Genomic DNA, 22,012 nt, shown 5'->3' with positions numbered 1-22,012 from the left:
CTATTTAGTCGACTCCGCCAAGTTTGATCAATAGACAAGCATATCTAGTGTATTAATTTAATTTTTAGATTTTTTTTTTTTGAAAGAAAATAAATGAGAACACACAATTACGAAAAATATGGTATGTCCATACAAAAACAATCTTGAATAGATATTAAGACAAGGGAAAAAGTCCCAATTTATGTTTTATGTAATAAATGGATGGATTCAAATATTTCATGAACACATTTTGGTTATTTATGGGCTACATATAAAAAATTATGGGATGAGATAAAATGCAAAATTATGTTTTGTATAGTGGGAAAGTACATTTGTTTTATTTGACTTTGATATGATCTTTCAATCAAAAAATCTATAATTTGTTTTATCTGTATCTTCAATAAGGAATTTTGAAACCTTTAAATAGGATTGGACTAGTCATTATTTATTTGCTATAGTCCAGCTCAGTCTTAGAACCTGTCCATCACGTCCTTAAGACCATTCCTTAAGAACCAGTCCTTTGGACTGTGAGTACCGGAACTGATTTATAGAAAGAAAATGAATTAAAGTTGAAGGACGTCTTCAAAGATCAAACTTTATGTGCTTTAGGACTGATATTAATGACTGAACTGGACTGGACAGAGACTGATGTGGGAGGGACTAAATAAGGACTTTCTGTGTAATTTTCACAAGTTCCAAATGATTAATTATAAAAAATAAATAAAATATAATGAGATGAAGAAAATAAATTTTTATTCCTGACCTAATTTCAAGAAACAGTTTATCTTGTTTTAGACTTGATGGGACGCAAATGTATTTTGTTATAGGGACCATTAAATTATATATATTGTAAGAGCGTCAATACTAGAACTAGCTTTCTTTTAAAGTTCCAACTTTATAGTTCTGAGTAAGCTCAGGATTTAGTCAAAGTATCAAGGACATTGACTGCATTGAACATAATTAGTCAATAAAATATAATTTTTTTAGCAATATAAAATAGTGTATTGCTATTCTTACGTAATTAGTAATTACAGAAGGACTCGAAAGATGGTTTTCTTTTTTACATATACTTCAATTAAACAAAAAGCTAATGTATAGCATCATATACAAGGTGTTTGCCAAGCGGATTTATACTAATTCAGAACTTAACTTAACCCTCCAGTGTTTCCCTCAGGTATTTATCTACCCCAGAAAATTTAATAACTTCTGTTTCCTATATTTTTGCTCCAACATTAATGTAAACTTTTAACTTATCCTATATTTCCTGTTTCTCTTTTTTGCAGAAAGATATTTCATTAGTCTCATGTGATAAAGCTAATTTTGGAGTAAATTTTCCAGGTTTCAAATAATTTTTTTATGCTCTTTATAAATTTATATACCACATTGATGAACGGAAGGAAAATGGTAGATGTATTATTCAGTGAAGAACATATTTTGTTTAATGTTTTTGATATAATAATCACTCATTAATTTATATATTATTTATCTTGTAAAGTCTTCAAAGTCAATATTTTTTTCTTCAACTAATATTTTATAAATGGAATTCACACATATAAAATAATATATATTTGAAAAAAGTATTCAATTTGTTCATTGAAGCTAATATTATACCTATTAGTTTCGCGGATTAAATATACATGAGGCTGGCAGTTACAGATAGGTATGTAGGTATTCAACCTTTTCAAGCCGTTATACCTCAGAAATTGATCATTGCATAATACAACCTCCTTTATTATTCATGGTTGAGGATCTTATTTTGTTATTTTTTTAAACAAATGATGATGCCCAACCAAAAAGTTGTCGATTTTATCGCTGAACTTAATTTGAAATTAAATTTATATCCAAAGAATCATCAATCCTGATAAGTACAAATTTAAATCAGTACTATACTAAATTGGTATTTAAACCGATACTTGCATATAAATATATTGAACTGCCGATGACGTGATACTTCAAGCTTATGAGCCCTTCAAACCAAAGTTTATTTTATCAATAAAAACAGTACTGAATATTATTTATATTTAAAAAAAAAAACATTTACTGTACAAAGTCATCATTCCCTTCCACCTCAAAATAAAAAAATAGAGTTACCCGATTTTGTAGTTTTCATGATTTTTTGTCAAAAAGCTATTTGAAAAATAGCGTAAATTGTTATCAATTTTACTGCTAGAACTATTACAAAAGTATTGGTACTGTCAAAACACTAAAATGAATATCCTTTAATTTCAAATTTTCATGCTGAAAAAAAATTACAATTATTGTGAATACTATCTACCATTGACTCATGTACATACTTTTATGCAAAATTAACACAAAGTACTTAACATGCTTTTGTGCTAAGAGAAAATAAATTGCATTAATTGTGATTAACTTTTGTAAGTGTTTTTCAAAATTACATTATGAAAATGCATGGTTGCATATTATATATTAGTGAAAAATCTAAATATGTGCAAAAGACCTGGTTTTAATTTGAAAAAGACTCCATTTCCATAAAGCGAAGAGAAATAAAAGTATTTTTATACCAAATACAACACGCATAGGTATATAAGCAGGGGTGGAGGTCGAATTTTTACTTATGAGGTGTTTTAATTTGTTTTGATTGACATCTCATTTGTTACAGCTCTAACATAATATGACTTTTTTTTTTAATATGAAATATATTAGAATTTTTATGTAAATAATTTGGTATATCTATTATTGATTGACGTGTATTTTTTAGAAATAAATGTTTTTATTTATTTATTATTACTTTTTTTTTAAATGAAAAGGTGAACCCTTTTTTTACATATTTTTGATAGTCTATTTATAATATTTTTTTATAGGGCCCAATTAATAATTTTCCATAGTTTTTTTAAAATCATTCCATAAATAAAACAAAATTTACTACTTTCATACATCATGGGGGAGAAATTAAAAATAGTTTTTAACTTGTCCTGTTTATTATCATTAGTCCACTCTAGTGATGTATCACATATATACAAGGATAATTATTCGGTTGCTTATTTCAAATTGATAAAAAAACATTCATACAAATATTTATAAATTGAAGATCATCAATCTGCAATGGAAACGATCAATACAGAGTAGTTCATAAATATATGATCACTTTGAATTTTAAACTTTAGCAAGATATAATTTATTAATAAAAAAAGATTTTCACAAAATTAATACTATAAATAATGTATATCTCATATATTTATGCTCGATGGCAGTAGATAGATAATATTTCTTAGACAGTTTCATGATTGTTTGACACAGTATTGTTTGAGTGTGAGTCAATGATAGACATCAGCAAAGTAAAGATACGCAATGATTAACAGTTTTTCTTAGAACAAGGCGAAAATTCAAGTCAGGCGGCTAAAAATGTGTGTAATGTCTATGGTCATGACACTGTAACAGCCAATCATGCGTAATTTTATATTTTTCAATTCTGTTGGGGTAATTTTTATGTCAAAAATGAATCACATATTGGAAGGCCAATTGTCGAAAATGTGGATCAAATGATGGATATCGTCGAATTTGCCAAGGACATCAACATTAATAGAAAAATAATAAATAAGGATTTATTTATTTTTATTATACTTCATATATAGGCCTCTTAACACCTCTTCTTGATCCAAAAGTTGTCAAGTAGTCAACTATTTTGGAAAATATTGAACACGTGTTTTTATTTTCAACACTTGCTTTCTAGCTTTGTTCCTCATATTTTTTCATGGAAAAATTTATACGGTATGAGTTTTGAAAAATAACGTTTTTGTAAGAATATATACGATATAATTTTAAATATACTATGTTACGAATTAAAAAAGAAAGGCAATGATAAACCTAGGGTTGTAAATCCTAAGCATTGTTTGATGTGCAAGATTTATTGTTGTTAATAAACTTAAGAGGGTTTTTATTTTATTGTTTCTTAGTTATTAACATTATTCTTTAGGAGATCAAATCTATACATAAAGTACATGCACTTATGAACAACAGAGAGTAACACTGATGATTTGTTGAAATCTGTAAGTGTCACGCTAGAATAAAGGATTCAAAACGGAGACTACTTATGTCCTTCCTGGATAGGGAGTGGGCTTGTGGGGCAAATAGTTATTCGCAGTTAGTTTAATGACAAGTCATCTCAACTTAACTACACTCTTTTATCATTCTTTAAATTGTCTATTGGGAGAAATGTTTATTTCCTATGAAAAAAGTGGTTCCAATATAGAATGGCTACATTCTTACTTTACACAAACCAATCAGCAGTGGAAAATAAATACTACAGTTTATGTGCCTTGGCGATTAAAAATCCTGAGCAACTTTTTTTCTTGTGTCCATCTGTACACGGTAAGAACTAATAAAAAGGCAAGTTTTTCAAATTGTCAAGGTTACGTTTTTATTGGTCGTTTGTTTACATAAAAAAAAATGCTTACAACTTACAAATCTAACCATATCAATATCTTATAGTTATATTAATTTGTAGGTCTAATCAAATAAAGACAATTTATTTTTATCCTCTGTTAAATGAAAAATTAAAATATTTTGCATTAAAATCAGGAACTTTTAACGTTTACTTTTTTCGTATTGAAGCCGAAATGTCTACATAGTAATTATATCCACAAATATACCCCCCAATTACCAAATGTATATTTTTTTTTCTTTCAAAGGTAGCCTATGGAAAATAAACATTGTTTAGGAAATGAATGAACCAATGTCATGATTCGTCTACAAAATGTACATTTAACCACAACTCATATTATTGAAGGAGGAAAATGAGGTGAGTATTTTGCTTGGTCATTTATAATAAATCAGTCAAAATAAACAGTTCTTTAAACATATTATCAGTATATTTGTAAAGGCTTGTTGATATGAATAATATATACATACATTATTCGATAACAGTACAAATTTACTGAGAAAAAAAATATTTGTAACTTGCAAATCACAAATATAATTATCAGGTTTAAAAGTATTCTTCCATAGCATAGCGTAATTTATTTTAATTAACCTGGATGTAAGAATGTAAAGAATATGTATTTATGTACATTTATTCGTTTTCCAAGTGTGATTATAAGTTTTTTTAATATTTCAACATTTTGGTGTTCCTTTAAAGCAGTGTTAAATAAAAATAATTTAAAAACAGTAAATTTTGAAAGGAAAAATGGGGAGGGAGGGAAATACATGTTTCTTTGTTAAGCCCGGACTTTTCAGGCCATATCTTATATCTTGGACCTATTTTATTCTGATATAATATTAAATTTGGGAAAAAGGGATTTATTATTTCCTGCCTTTTTTTAATTAACTATATCTTGTTCATTAGTGGTCAAATCGGATCCTAAGATATAGCATTTTAAAGATGTGAGTGTATAGCACGGACTCTTTTCGGAGAAAATTGCAATTGGCTGGTTCATTCACAAATTATCGTGGGTCGAGTATGGAGGTCTCAAAGAAAGGAATTTGCCATATTTTGCATTTTCACTATCTGAAAGAGGAAAAAGCGACTATATAAATTTGTTGTTTGGGTTTGTTTTTTCGCTAGGGACAAAGGCTTTTACTAAAAGGGCATTATGAAGGTGGATTCTCGTTGTTAGCAAGTTATCAAACTGAAGCTTGCCTTGAATTGGATGATTGCAACACGTCTAACAAAGCATTGAAACAAACAAAAATATCAAAAAATACGAAATTACTTTTTCCACAACCTATTCATTGATTCATTTGTGGAAAGGAAAAATGCAGTTTTTATTCCAGGTATGTAAAACTCCATGATTGAGTCAAGTCGAATTCGATTAAGGTTAATATTTTTCCATAAATATGTACATTTAAGTTTAACAATTAAGTCACTTTGACTTCCTTCATATGCATGTCACTTATTAATATACATAATTACAAATTATAGTAATTTAGGTTGCCATACTACAGTTCTTAACATCTCATACTCATCACTACCAATTATATATCTTCTTTTTGATAAAAATTTTCTAGCATTAGAAAAGACTGGTTTTAGGAAAATTATCATTAAAAAATGTCATTTAGGGAAATTACCCTAGAGAAAATTGATAGTGTGGAAAATTGCCATTATCAAAAGTTCCCCTAATTTAACAACAAAATTAGAACAACTCGACATAAAACTTATTTTGTAAATTGTAGGGCGATTAAAAACCACTGCTCTAAATTAAAAAAATATCAAGGCCCCAACAAATACTTCAAAATAAACTACTAGCCCATGGTTAATTTAAGACTACGACAGGGACACCATGTAGTTTAAAACTTCTATAGACTATTAAAAAAGTATTTAGGGTGGCTTTAAATACTTCACATAAACTCCAGGCCCATGAACATCAAGCAAGTTACAAATTACTGTTGCTTCTTCATAAAAAATATAAGTTACTTTTAAATGCTCGAAAATAAACGCTCAGTCCATAGGTTAATTAAGACTAGGTAAGGCAACCCATCAGGTTAAAAGTTACCACCAACACTTCACAAAGTATATAGGCCCCTTCCAAATATTGCAAATAAATTATGGGTCCCTGTACATTATACGTGTGTTACTTTTTATATGGTTTATATTAGGCTGGCCAGACGTTCTGGTTTAACCATGGCTGTCCCATTCCAAAGTTATAAAAAAATTACATAAATGATTGATTTTCTTTGTTAGCTACTCTTTGTTAATGTAGTTTTGAATTTTGGAGGCCATGGAAATTCAGAAGGGGCCTAAATATTTTGAGTTGTGGTGGCAGTGGTTTTTAACTTTCTTGGTGACCTTGAGCAATTTTCTGAGCACTGAAATTGCAACTATTTTTATTTTTCTGTTCATTGTACGAACTTGTTTGATTGCTGTTTATGTATATTTATTTACTATAATTATTCATTGAATGCGTTGATAAGAGTGTGTCATCATCAGTGGCGTCACTGAGCCCTTTTTTATTATCCATATATAAAATTTATTATTAAACTTTTTTAATAATTTTTGGACACATAATGAAAATTAGCAAAGCCCTTGGCCATAATGTTTTGCTAAACTTTGAATAAAAACTCTTACTGGAATGACAAGTATCACAGAAGTATTCGACTCTTTACATTTTTACAAATTTATAAAGATCAACAAACATATTCTACACAAAAAATCCTTTCTTCATAAGTCAACATATTTCATTCATCCACAACATGACCAATGGAGATTTACTTCAGAGTTGCTACTTGAAGGAAGGGTAGAATATATTAAGTTTTACTCTTTGTTCCTTTCTTAGCCCGTATTCAGACATTTCTTCCTGGAAAGGCATGAAACCGTACTTCTAATTACAATATATCTATTATTTACTTATAGCAGTAAAATTAAGCAAATTTTCTGAGAAGTACGCAATTTTCTTAGAGGGGGGGGGTGTTAAGTTTTGATTGCCCATATCTCTGAGACTTCATTTTTTCTTTGTTTGACGCATAATTGGGTGGAATAGGACTTGTATCAATTTGGGAGGAATATAAATTCAGAAAATACTCTGAAAATTTAGATTTGACTTCAGCTCTTACTTCTTACTCATTCACTAAGGAGAACCTTCCTAGCGTACTAACTCTAAATTCAAGAGTCATTTCTGTGTATATCAATCCCCTCTGAAGAAGTCAAAGAGGAAGAGAAAGAGCTATGTCACTCTTTTGGTATTCCTCAATCATTTTATAAACTCTCAACCCACTTAAGAAGCCTCGTTTCATTGTAAACTAGTTTTAATTATTATTTTTTAAAGGACCATCTTAATTATTAAGTGATACTGATACTTCATGATTATCATTTGATAGAAATTAAACATTGATCCTCAATGCTTTCACTATATGTCAAACGGTTTTAAAATAAAAATATTTAATAACAACGATTGGATTTATATATTTTATTTAATTGTAAAACGCACTCAATGGGTCAAGTTCTTAAAAAGTTTGCATTTATATTCGGAAGCTTGATCATCCATTTCTGGAGTATCCATGACTAATTAATCAAATTCATAATTTTACAAATCAAAATATATGATGAAATTTTTATGACTAAGTCTTTTAATTTCATTGACTGCAATGCTCTTCAAGCTTCTTCTAACGTCATTACAAAGGAGGTGGAATCATCCTTTGGAAGAAAAATTCTGAGGGATGAATTGACGTGCCTAAAAAAGGATCTCCATCATACCGTTAAAATGAAAGTACAATATTACCTTTATTCACTTAAATCAGTTAATGACACCAAAAATTGTTCTATTGGTAAACGTTGTAAACGACAATATTAGATTGTTACGCTTTGTTATAAAAAAATATTAAGCTTTTAGTTCTTATTTGGTTGCCTTTGGAGAATTTTTTTACCGCCACTTATTTATTATTGTTTTTGTTTTGTTAGTTTGTTAAAGTTGTACCTAAATAAATGGTAATTAAAAAAAAATCTTTTAATTTTATTGAATAGGTTATAAAATATTAATTTCAATGATTTCCATTAAAAAATTACTGAATATAAGCCTTTAACCATTCTTATTGAGTAGAAATAGGATACATACTCTACTTTTTTAATAGATTACAATTAACATTTGACGTCATTGGTTGAATAAACATTATGTGGTAGTTGGTTTTAAGTACCAACTTTATAAATCGACTTATAATTTTATTTTCTATATAAATTTTATGACAAATTTTTACAGTTGATCATAAAAATTTAATAATTTATACTGATATTTTATATCTATATAAGTGTACTTACACCACAAAACAACTTACTTGTGTTACTTTTTCTTAACATAAGAAAAACGTATTTCTATCTATTTTGAAATTAAAAAATAAACAAATAAAAAGTTTTCTATAACTTTTTTTTAAATTCCTTTTTAAAGACGAAATTCAATAAAATATTTGTCAAAAAAAGTTCTGATCCATTTTTTTCAAATTTGTCAAACTATTTAGGTATATAAATTCTTTAATGTAATTTTTGCTTTTTTAAACATATTAAAAAATTGCTATTTGTTCGTAAATAAAGTAGGAAGGAAAAAATATCGGAAATATATAAGAAAAAAGTAAAGAGAGGTTTTGTAAGAAAATGCTATTAATTGAGAAATAAAATTACTATAAATCGAAAATTACTGTAGGCTATAGAAAAAGAGGTTTTATGTGTACTTAAACATATTAACTTTTATAAAATTTTCTGATCATACTGTGTTCGAGATAAATAGTGGTATGTAAACTAATTTTTTTTTGAATTATTTAATGGGACTAATTAATATTTAAATGTTCACTCTTCAATAATTACAAAATAATTATAATCACTTTTCAAATAAATTCAATTTTCAAATTACAATATGGGAAAAAATATAAAACGCGTTAAGTTAATATTATATACACATCTTTTTGAAGTGTATTTCTTTATTAGTTTTTACTAATAATAGCAAAACACTTTACCACAAAAATTAAACTAGCCACAGGCAAGCAAATAGCTGAAAAATAATAATATAATGGAGATCAAGAAAATTGATTTAAGTACAAATAATTATCGATAGAATTGTCGAAAAATAATTTTTCTAGGAATTTTGACAATGTAATTAATTAACGGTACGTAATTTTTGATTTATTTTTAAATTGACATCATCCTTCCAAAATTTCGTTCAGAGCATATTATAAATATTGTCGGTTATAGCAGTAGTTTGAGTATATATTTTCATGCCTTTGATATAAAATATATTCATTCAATGCAGAAATTCCTCATACAAGTATTCTACTAGATAATAATTTGCATCAAGAAACAATATAAATCTCAACAAATTCACAGCAAAAAATTTTTAATTTTTAGTTGATTTGTAGATAGATTCAAAATACTCCACACTTCAAACATCCATGATACATAAAGACAGGGAAGAAATTTAAAAAGATATGAAAGGTGTTTATTTTTTTGTAAACAGAACACTATAGTTCTAAAAAAATTTAAGTTGTTTGCTACGACATAGAGGGTGTACAACTTTTTATGGCCAGAATGTAGTTTTTTTCAAACGCAATTTTCTTTCCCACCAGTTAACAGATATAAAAAATAGAACCATATTTTGAAAGCTAGATGGATTCTGATTTATTATATTTAATCAAAATCACCTCCAGCCTGAATTAAAGGCCCTATACAAGGCCAAAAGTGCAAGAATTCCTTCGCCAATTTGTCCCTTGGCAAATCCCAGAATTCCTTCTTTATCCGATTTATAAGTGTGTAGTGGGTTTTGTTCGAAGGAAGCCAAAACTCCAAGAAAATGAAGTAATCAAAATTGTTATGGAGAAATTTGAGGGTTTTTTTTTTTTTGGAGTTTTTTCCGGGTACTGAGTTCTGCTGCCACATTTCAGGCCTCCCATTGGTAACTATGTTAATCCAAAGCTTCATTTTTGTATCTAGCAGGTCCAGTTATACATCAGTGTTAACCTTGAGGCCTAGGAGAAATACAAAAAGAGATATCAAACTACATTACTGTTACCTCAAAATCGCATATAATTGCCTCAAATTTCCTCCGAACTTTGCAAACGAGCATCTCATTGACTCCCAAAGTTCAAAGAATTGTTATACTGTCGCCTCAGGCGTGGATTACAAGGAGGACTCTATGCCTTTTCCATTTATTTGGGTCAAGGAATTCGTCCTTTGATTCCATTTTTCCAACAAATACAAGTTTGAAAAGTGATTTAAGAAAAAAATCAGGTACCTAAGTGACCGTGCTAGCTAAAGAGAACACCCCTTTGTGGCAGTACAGATAGCTTGCAGAATGCACACCCTGTATATTTGAAAAAAGTTCCAAAAGCAATCAACACTTTACATGAATGATAATGAATTATTAGCATAAAAGAGGTATCAAAGGGTATTCAAATAATTTAATTTTATCCTTTTACATATTTTATTTAACATTTATTAAATTTGAATATTTTTTCGTTGAACATGCATATTTACAAAATTAATTCGTAATATATTAAGGACATTACATGACTCAAATATAGTCTAGATTTTAAGATATTTTAAATTTTTAAAAACATAGAACTTGATACTATTATTAAAAATAGTGTAGAAAGCATATATTTGTTATAATTTATCTATATAATAAATGCAAACATCTGTGTGTGTGTCCGGTAATCACAGTAAAACCAAAAAATGGAATTTGCTGCAATTATTCTTATAATTTTTTAATGCCTAAAAGATGGATCTTGTAACAATCTTTTGGCATTCAAAGCCATTGCACCCTTTTCAAAAAACATTTTTTTTGCTTACAAACGACTATTAAACGTGAAACAAAAAATAAAAATTGCAAAATTCTAAGAATTATTCGTGCAACATGTTTGTTTGTATGTGACAGTTCGCTCAACTTCAACATTTTTCAGCTCTAAAACTTATATATAATCTCCTTAAAAAAAGTATACAATGATACATATCAACGTGTACCGACAAAAATTTTTCAATTTTATGGTCTTTATATAAAGCAGAACAGAACATAATTAATTATAATTTCTAAACGCCTCAGGCAACCGCGGGCAAACCTTTTCTAGTGCAAATTAAAATAAAGTTCATGTACTGACTTTGAAAAAATGACCCTAATCTTTTTTTAATTATATTTATAGGCGTAATAAGGAGATCTCTACAATTACATATATATGTACCTTGAACACAAAGCCGAATAAATTTTTGGTAAAAAATGTCAAAGAACAACAAAAACCACATTTTTGGGTTATTAAGGTCGTCTCAATATTTTTCTATAAGATATATATTTAAAACTAAAACACAATGGTTATAAGAAATAAACGTTCTTTTGCCAAGAAAGTTAAGCAGATGAAACTACAGATTATATGTAGTTATTATTTTCTCTAATTTATTTATATAAAACAATAAACCATTGGAATATACATTTTAGTAATAAAATAAACAAGTTTTACAAATACATTTCAGTTAGTTTGTTAAATGTTTGTTAATAACGCAAGACAAAATCAAAAATAGTCATAATCTATATTTAAAAGAATATATTGATCAGGGAAAAATATATAACTACGCAATTTATTATCATTAACTATAAAAAATTTTAATAGATACTCTTTCAACAACATATATATGATAAATTCAAATATAGAGGATTATTTTAATTATAGATTGCTATATGTGTATAGAACATTGTCGTGTTTATATGACCATGACAGGCGTAAATAAGTTTATACATTTCTCGAGAGCTTTAAAGATGTCAAAATTAGGTTCATTGGCTGTGTACAATTATTATTCCTTATATTTTTGCTTTTACTCCATGCAATAACTATTTGAAGAGTTAATTTTAAATGCGTTTCTATTAAATTTGAAAATATTACATAAAAAAATAAAAAATTTTGAGAAGTTGACAAAACAATGCACATATTGGTATAATTTTGATTGAATTGATAATATATTTTAAAAACTGTTATATTGAAAAACGATATTTTTTATTATTCGAAAAGGGGTGATAATCAAAATCTATAAACGTTGTTTTATAGTTATAGATTATAATTTTTAGTAAAAGTTTTACATCCAATATGTTAATATTAAAACAAAAAAATTACGTAATAATGCAAAGAAACAATTTACGAAACAAATAATCCCAAAATGTAAAAAATACAGGGTAGGACAAAAATACGTGGACTTTTACTTAAATGTTTATTTCATCATTACTATGAAAAGGTTTTTTGACTATTTTTTGATATTCTGATTTTTCTGTCCTTTTTACAGAAGCAACTATATTTAATAATAATAATTTAGTTTTTTTTATCCTCATGTGCGAGCAAAAAGGAATCAGGCAGGGCATCTTAGATCTCCTAGATGCTGGTGTTGATGTTATGATGATTACATATATTTTTAAGTATCTTAGGAGTCTGGTTTTTATGTTGGTCGGGTTGAAAAAAATTAAAAAACCTTTCCCAAGGTGTCTTGAAGTGGAGGGATAAATTTAAAGAATGATTCGAAGTTCTTGTTAAGTTTGGAAGAGAATATAAAAGATAATCCCACTTTGTCGTTGAATCGTCTCGCCAACGACTTCTTTGTGTCTCTTAGGACAATCAAGAGGGCTATAAAACACAACTTGGGATTAGATCCTTTCAAAAGGACCCTACACCACATTCTGACACAAGGCTTGAAAGCTAGGAAGCTCAAGAGAAGCAAAAAAATCCTGCAATGGATCAAGGTAACTGGGTCAATTGTGAAAAATTTCTTTTACAATAATATTTTCACATTTGATCCCATACATATCTGTCAGTACGATCGCTGGCTCGTGGAACCGTAAGAAGAGGTCTAATGCGTTACCAGACCAAATAACCTCCCAAACCATGGTCTTCAGCCTTGTGACCTCTGATGGAATTAACATGCCTGCGTTCTTTTTCGAGGCTGGACAGAAAATTGCCTAGGAGACCTACTATAAGGTCCTTCAGTACATCATCTTGCCATGGCTCAAGAGAGACTACTCGGAGGGTAACTACGAGGATGCCTTCATAAAGATGGGATTGTCATTGGCCAATTTCCAATCATTTGGGAACTAACCATTTTATGAAGAAAGATTAAAGAGCATAGATAAAAGGAAGTCATCACTATTAACAACTCTTTTGAAAAAGAAGGTGTTAATTCTGTCTGGTCTGGTGGAGAAAAAGCAATAAAATATTTATATTTACATAAGGTACTTCTTCAGCAAAAAAAAAAAAAAAAAAAAAAAAACATTTAGAGAGGGATGGGAAACCAGAAATTGTATTAATAAAATATTTATACACCGGATGTAAAATACTTCTTAAAGGAAAAAGCTCTGCTAAAATCATACAAGATGAGTAGATACACATTATTTTGTATCAAACCAATGCCATTGTTACTAGAACCTAATTCATTGTTCCTCCTGATATATGAGTAAAGAGGTTTCATATTAGAGGGAAAAAGCTTTGATAGTATTTCAATTTTACTTTGTCAACTAAGTTGCACAACATTATTTGCATAATTTTGTAGCTAAGTAGAGTATCTCAAAATGGAAACTGGCTAAAGTTGTCCCAAGAGCGTAGTTTTAAAGAGATACGTCGATAAATTTCCTTATTCCTTTGTTGGTGTTTAATCTTATGCACTCGCCAAAAAATATAGCAACTAACCATCTCAGTGTATTAATGTCCAGGCAGTCTCACCATTTTTAAGTGATGGGAAGATGTAAAATGACCAAACTAATCAATTGTGCAAAGCATTTGATCTATTGAGAGAAATTCACCCTCGGTAAAATTGAAAAATCCGCAAGAGTTGTTATTTTTTAATAAACAGTAGGGTTAATGATTAATCAGATCCCGCATATTGTCCCGATAATGAGTTGCTTCATTGACTCTTTCATCAAGGAAAAGATCTAGAAATAATTCTATATTCTATAAATTGGTCTTCTTTATGCTTCGTACTATGAGGGCGATATATATATTTATTTGGGTCTTGCATATCTGTAAGTTGACTTGAGAGATCTCTCTAAATGAAGAACAGTTGAGATCTTTAAAACAAAAGACCATCACACCACCTCCTCTTTTCTCGGAAATTAATTGGTCCGCACAGGAGATACGTCCAACATTTTCGCTGTTGATATGATCATCAAACCCTGTTTCTGATACACATACCCTTCCTCGCTTGAAGTCATCAATTATACATCTTAAAAGTTATAATTTATAAAAAATACTGCTATTTCATACATAAAATATTCATAATTTTATAGGGCGGGCAATGTGGAAAGTTCTTCAACATCTTCTTTGTTGAAGAAGGCCAGGAGATCTTATACTTTTTATGGAACTCTTCTGTTATGGTTTTATTCAATTATCATTGTGTTTTCGTGAGAATGGGGAAAAGACATATCCCATCCAACTTGTGCTTCATCATATATCTAGTATTTTTATCATAGAAACCGTCAATGAATAGAGGATTATTGGCATTAGACTTATTATTTCTCATTCTGAAACTAGATTGAATATCATTGGCCTGGATTTAAGTGTTTTTTAATCGCAGAATCTTTAAAAAGACGAAATATGATGACTTTCCCAATATTATTCTCTTTCTTGTTCATTTTGTTCATAGGCCAAATCTTGAAGTCCTTGGTTTCAGCAGAGTATATTTCATCATTTCAATTTTATATTGTCTCTAAGTTAAAGATGAGATATACGATTCTAACACAGTAAATTTGTAGGCGAGTGTTTCAATTCTAGCTCGTAGTTGAACAATATCACTGATAACTAGAGAATGCTCTTCATTATAATATCCAATATCATCTGTTTTATGTGAGATATAAAAGAATCACGCATATTAGGACATATAGAAGACAGATTATCATAAAGATTATTGTCAGTGTTGTTATCGACACTACTTTCCCTCCTACGCTTGCCCATAATATAAGAGGATAAGATAAAGATAATACAAAGAAAGATACAACTAGAAGAGTGTTGACTTCAGTCAAGAGGGGTACACAGGATTTATACTCAAAGTCAGGGAAGAGAGAGAGAGAAAGATGTTTCACAATTATTAGAATCTGAGCAGGACTTCCACTAATTTTTCGTCAACGATGACAAGCACCAGAATCATTTAAAGAGTACACCTTGGCAGTATATTAAATAAGAAAGTCTTGTAGGTTTGGCAATAATAAACACTATATAAAAATTAAATCCTTATCACACGGAGTATCATACTTCTTAATACAGCAAAATAAAAATATACTATTATGAACCATTATTTTGTTTTGAAAAAACAAAACAAAAAAAAACAAGGTTAATCATAAATGTACTGTTTTTATGTACATATATTATGTAGATATTCAATTAGATTTTCACATAAATTTTGATTTACTGAAGATAGAGACACATCTGTACGCAGAGCGTTAAAGTATCTTAATCCTTATATTTTTTACTACTAAGTGAATTATTTTATTATTAAATTAAAATAAGAAGGGGAAAGGGGTTATGATGTAGAGGGTGTTCGATTTAGAACAGTAAAGAGGGGAGCGGTTGGGTTGGATTTACATTGTTGTTAGTGTGGGATTGAAAGGCTTTTTTTCTAAAAAGAGGAAATACTATCGTACAGTTTTTACTTTTCAATACAAGTAAAAAATATATATAATTGTTTATACTAAAATATTAAAAAAATAAATTTGTTAAATTTATTTTTCCAAGATTGTTCTGTAACTACTTTCTCGAATATAATTACTTTCTGCGATAATCTATGAATAGTTATAAATAACTACTTCAAAGCACTACTTATAATAAATTATTTCTCGATACTATGTTTATTTTTCAGAATCTATATAAATCATTGGTGGCAAGAATGATGACCCTCACATATATACTCTATTTTGTTATTAGAGTATTTTATCCTTAACAGAGTATACGCTAAACGCTGCAAAATAAATGTCAGTACTCACTTTATATGTTTGTAAAATTTTGTATGAATATTTTTGTGCATCATATCAATAGGTCAAAATATATAATTCAAAATGGTTGCATTGCGTACCAAATTACAGCCTTTAGTCTATTATGCAAGGAATCACAGCAAATATTGACAACTTTTATGAAAAATTTGTTCCATTCCCGAATGAGATAATCTTTCATTCCATTCAAATTTAGATTACACTTTTTGCATACCCTGACCTACAAAATGGACCAGGAGGATAAAAATTGAGCAAATAATTTATCACGCGATGTTTTATTCTAATATCTCTATAAATCTTGTAGCTAGATGATTATTGAACATTAATTACTGTGATTAGGGTCGACACTCTAAATTGAATTGCTAACAAACAGTTTGGATATTAATATCCAATTGTATTCCATCTATCCTTTATTAATCTAAATCAAATATTCTCAAAAAATAAAGTATCAGTATCGATGTATCTTTATGGGCAACGCACACTAAAAAGATATTATTTTGATTTCAATGCATGGGTCTGCTCCCAGTCGTTACTGGAAAAGGAAATATACTTTATTTATATGGTCTTAAAAGAATATTGCAAAGGACATGGAGTAATTGAAAATTATAGTGTTAGATGTACTTAATTAGTCCAACTCCATTTGACAAATCAAAGAAACTTAAAAAAAAAACTTTTTCCACTGTGTAATATCATTATTTTCGTATACCACCGTTATGGCCAAACTGATTATAAAATAGCCGAAACTTAACCTATGACCTTCCTTTGCGTATCAATGGAGGGAATAGCATTCAAGCAGTGGTACACAACCTATAGTTTCAAAACCACTGTCTTAAATCATTTTGTGACGATGTAAAAACCACTTTTTAGATTCTACATAAAATTAAAAGTAAACTTTTACTTTCAAAAATATTCGAATGAAAAATCGACATACAAAGTAAAAAAATAAAATTCAACCATTTAATTGACCAGAAATCATATTATGAATATATTTATTAATATGAAATTGTATTATATTTGTTTAATAGGATCGAACGATTTTGTATGTACTTATGGTAATCTATAAAACTTGTAAAAAATTTAAAAACTTAGAAGCACAAAATTGAAATGTTTCAAAGCTTATATAACATTAAAAATGATTTTTTTGTATAATCATAGTCAATAAATCTCAATGAGTTTATTTAACACGTTTTAAAGTGTTTATTTTTTCAATAAATTATTATAACTTCATGAAATAATTGTTTCAAGTGTCAATAGCCCTACCTTTAAATCATGGTGAAGGTGATAAATTTATTACTTATTTTCTTGTTATTTATTTGTTGTTTTTTTCTCCTTGATTGTTTCTTTGATATTAAGAGATAATTTTTACAACACGTAATCACTTATAAAGATTTAATAAATAAAAAATCCTTGAATACTTCAAATATTATTCCCAAAAGGAATGTTCCTTAGGAACGTGTACAATGACGCTTAGTAAACGCTACTGAGGGAAAGTACTTTTACTCTTTTCTATTCTTTTTTTTCCCTGACGAATATCCCCCCTCTTTATTTCCTCAAGGAGGACGTAGAGGTTAATTTTTTTTTCTTTTTTTTCTGCGCATACTGACAAGAAGAAAATGAATTTAGAAAAGTCCTATAACAATCCATTTGATTACTATAGAACTTTAGGAAAAGTCCTGATTGATTATTTGCTGATTTTTTTTATTATTTAGTTGCTTAATTAAGGAAAAAAAAGAAGAGAAGAGCTATTTTCTGTAATTTTATTTTAATTTGTGCCATTTTACTCAGCTTGTCTATCAAAGCAATATTGAAATTTTTTAGAAAGCTTAAAATAATTTTCAAATGTTGGCACCAATTTCAGATCATATTTATTAATACTTTTGCTTAAATTTTCATTTTAAAGTTGGCTTTTTATTTTGCCAAATTGTCCAATTGATAGGACAAGTTGATACAATTATGGTTAAAGATAAAAAATAATATATGAAACCTATCATAATTAAATGAACATCACAAATGTTTTTTTTGTTTTTTTTTCAGATTACGAGTATTATAATTTTTTAAGGCTTTTTGCTTTCTACTGTAAGGCTTTGGTTCTTTTTTGTAGCCCTTACAATCATGATTCCACTTATCTCTTAGTTACAATTTGACTTTCAACACTAACATATAACTGAACCAATTCATTCATTTACTTTTCAAATAAGACCATAAACAACGAAATTCAATAATTTAAGCTAATTCTCAAGTTTTGTAGAAAATTAATGAAATAAAAAAAATTACTCTAAGGTTGTACATTTGAAAAATAAGTCAAAGTTTTGTACTGGATGTACTTTTCATTAGTAAAAGATTCAACAATCATGGATGTTTTTATTATTATTGATGTCTTTGATATTATAATTTATACACTTCATTTTCTTAATTTTAAATCAATGACACTTAACTTCCCACATTAGAATACACTGGTTGCATGAAATATGCTATTTTTTCTTTTTTTTATTCTTCATCTGACCTTTTTCTCATTCAGGCATTTGCTATAACATGCCTCGGGCTATTTTTTGACGTAATTCAATCAAGGAACAATTATTTTTTGATCGATTCAGCAACCAAGCATTGTTGACTGTAGCATCTATACACCAACTGATTACAGGCCACCACCATTTTTTACTTCTAATGCCTATACCAATAATTGATGCTTTTGTCCATTCTAACAAACATTAGTTGATTATATTGATGAATAGTAATAGATTGTTCCACAATCATTCTTGCTTTCTTTTTGAAGGACCATCTTTGAATATTTTTTGGTGGCTGGACGAAATTAAGTTTAAAGATTAATGTAACTACGACATTGTCAAGCAATTGTATTACAGAAATAATGTTCTTGGAGTGAACTTTTACATTTATTGTTCTTCTATCTTATTTTTTCATTCTTTGGAATTGTCAGAAAGCACGTGAAAGGAATTCGATTCTCACAGATAGTTCTAGTTGCACCAAAGTTTAGGTCAGCTAGATGAACTACCAAAGGGAAAATAGTCAAAAAATTATCGAAATAAAAATCAAGATTTTTTCAGATTCGTCCGTAGACCTACGCCGAAATATATTTAAGGACAGTTAATAACCCGATGGAGAATTGAGGCAACAGACTTTCTAATCGAATCTGATGGGCTTATTCCTACTGCATTGTTTTCTTCCAGTTTTGCTAAAATATTATATCATACTATTATCGAGATTTAGGGTTTTGTCGATAGGTACTTAAGTTTATTTTTTGTTCAAATGATCAAGTAAGAGTTTTATTTTGTACATTTTGTCGGATTTTTTTTTGTTGATTGTTGTCTGAAAGGCTAAAATAATGAAGTATTTTTTTAAATCTGTCCCTTGGAAGAGCTTGACAAATTTATTCATTCCTTATAATATTTTCGAAACTACAATTCATTCTTAAACTTAGTAGATAACTATATCCAGAAACTAGAAGGACACCCAGTAATCCCTATAATTCTCCTAGACTGGAATGAAAAGATATATTCTACTGCGTAGTGTACTTTTTAGAGTCAGCAAGAATCAAATGTAAATTAATAAATTTTTGTAATGGTGTTTTCCCAAGGAGATCAACCTTGGGAGGCACTGATGCTTCACTTTGTTTCAAAAGTTGATGAATTATTCCATCTATTAGTTTATTGAGACTTTTATAATTTTCTTGGTTTATTGGATGGGTCGGAAATGATTGTTTAACTTGACTGATCATCATTGTGAGATAGACTATCCAGGGACCAACTTAACTTATGTTATTTGAAAAATAATAATAACACCCCTTGAATTAGTTCAATAAAATACTTTTGAACAATATTAAGCAATGTCTAAGTCGTGTTTATAACTATTCAAGTTGTACTTCATAGCTCCCTAACCTACTTTATATGGTAGGCGGTGTCTCAATTTACTCTTAATAAGTATCAAAGTATAGCAGAATTTATGAAATGGTGGAGAATTTCAAAATTATATTTTTGATTATAATGCAAATTTTGATACCTTAAAGACCATACATTTTGAGAATTTAACTAAAAACTCGACTCTAATATCCATGTTTATTTCGATTTTAAACAATCTACTTTTAAAATGAGCCTACTAAAATGAAATGAATTACGAAATGATAGTGTTCCTTAATGGTTTTTTCAAAGAACAATAAATCAATGAATACATAATGAATTAAAGTAATTGTCTATTTATACGTGTATTTTAAGAATATATATAAATCTATTGCATGGGATGGAGTACCTTTTCAATACAATGTGTCACTTTTTGTGAATAAAGTTAGATATTCTATATGATCATAATTATACAAGATAAGTGTAGGGTAGACAGGAAACAGTTGATAAAAATTATTTCTTTTCTCGGACATTATAAAACAATATCCAATGGAGTATCATAGCGTAGTAGAAAATGCACTCGGAGATATGATTCTCCTGCTGTCAATGTGGGTAGATTTGATACCCACTTGTTTTTAAAAGTCCCATGCTTAACTAAGAAAACATAGTTATTAAAATGAGCTTTTTTATAATTTGCTTAGCTTTAACTGTCAACTTTCCAGCCCAGAAGAAATTTTAAATATGTTATAACATGAATTTTATATCATTATAATTGTAAATAATAAGCATTTTTGGGTGTAAAAAATTGAACAGTTAAGGTGACTGTTAACAATGTCAAGACAAATATGGGATTCAAGAAGTTCATGGATATATATCCTGGCTCTAACAAGAGTCCTAAATACGATCCTATTGTTATTAAAAATTATGTCAAAAAATGGAACGACATGGCTATATGGGCAACATGGTCGAGATCTCTGGAACTCAATGTGTAAAAGTTCAATACTCAGTCGTTTCTAAAAAAGGAAATATAGTTAATCTACAATTTATGGACGTCAAAGACAATTCCTAATTGTACGACTATAATGTTTCCTTATACACTATTTGTACAACTCTATCCGACCTATTAGAGATACATTACAAAATTGCGGATCAAGACAACCCACCAATGTATATGCTGAACCATGCAAATGACGTCAATGTTTCGAAGATGCTAAAATGTTAGAACGTCTCTTTCATAAATTAAATGTGCACATTACTTATGTGAATGATATGATCAAATTGATGTGGAAGACAAGATCTAAACCCACTGAATTATACCAAAAATGGAGTAAAAATATGTATAATTTGGTACCATGAAGCTCACAGTCAATGAGTAACTTGTAATAATATCTTAAGCCTACATCAAAGCTGTCGGCAAGGATTTTTGGAAGAGATTAGAGACTGGATGTGCACTGAATAGGGTTCTACTACATTACAGTGAAACTTAGTTATTCAACACCTTAAATGTCTATTTATATATTCTTCAAAATTTATTATTTAAACTAATTTTCTAAATTTATAGCTCAAGCAAGACTTGTATTAATTGTTCGAACAACTCATCCTATGGTGACAGTTGAAACATATGACAGATTCTACTCAAGTGTATTTTTACAACTGAATAGTATAATCTCTTAATAGATTGAAACATAAGCTGGCCTTTATTTTGTTAACCTTGGCCAGTCCTGAGTCAAACCAACTTCCAATGATTGAGGGAAAAACAAAAAGTGTTGAAATTATACCCTTTTTCTTTTAAATAAGAGTAAATTG

General features: G+C 28.7%; 2 protein-coding genes across 6 annotated transcripts in view; both read right to left on the bottom strand.

Annotated features, from left to right (window-relative positions):
• The window catches only part of LOC121116473 (protein amalgam), a 251,936-nt gene that overhangs the window by 196,809 nt on the left and 33,115 nt on the right, over nt 1-22,012 (bottom strand). Inside the window, exon 1 of one of the 4 annotated variants that reach the window (XR_011779597.1) lies at nt 17,616-18,010. The exons of 2 other annotated variants lie outside the window; for them this stretch is intronic. The gene's annotated coding sequence lies outside the window, so the exon portion shown is untranslated. Of the gene's footprint in view, nt 1-17,615; nt 18,011-22,012 lie in introns of those variants that run through there. One more of the 4 variants, XM_071887575.1, reaches the window with a different exon arrangement.
• Nucleotides 1-22,012, bottom strand: part of LOC121116458 (uncharacterized) — a 423,817-nt gene that overhangs the window by 394,074 nt on the left and 7,731 nt on the right. The window lies entirely within an intron of this gene.

Source organism: Lepeophtheirus salmonis, chromosome 4 (genome assembly GCF_016086655.4).
Source record: "Lepeophtheirus salmonis chromosome 4, UVic_Lsal_1.4, whole genome shotgun sequence".
Lineage (NCBI taxonomy): Eukaryota > Metazoa > Arthropoda > Copepoda > Siphonostomatoida > Caligidae > Lepeophtheirus > Lepeophtheirus salmonis.
Note: the sequence above shows the minus strand (reverse complement) of the source record. Positions and strands in the feature narration are given on the sequence as shown.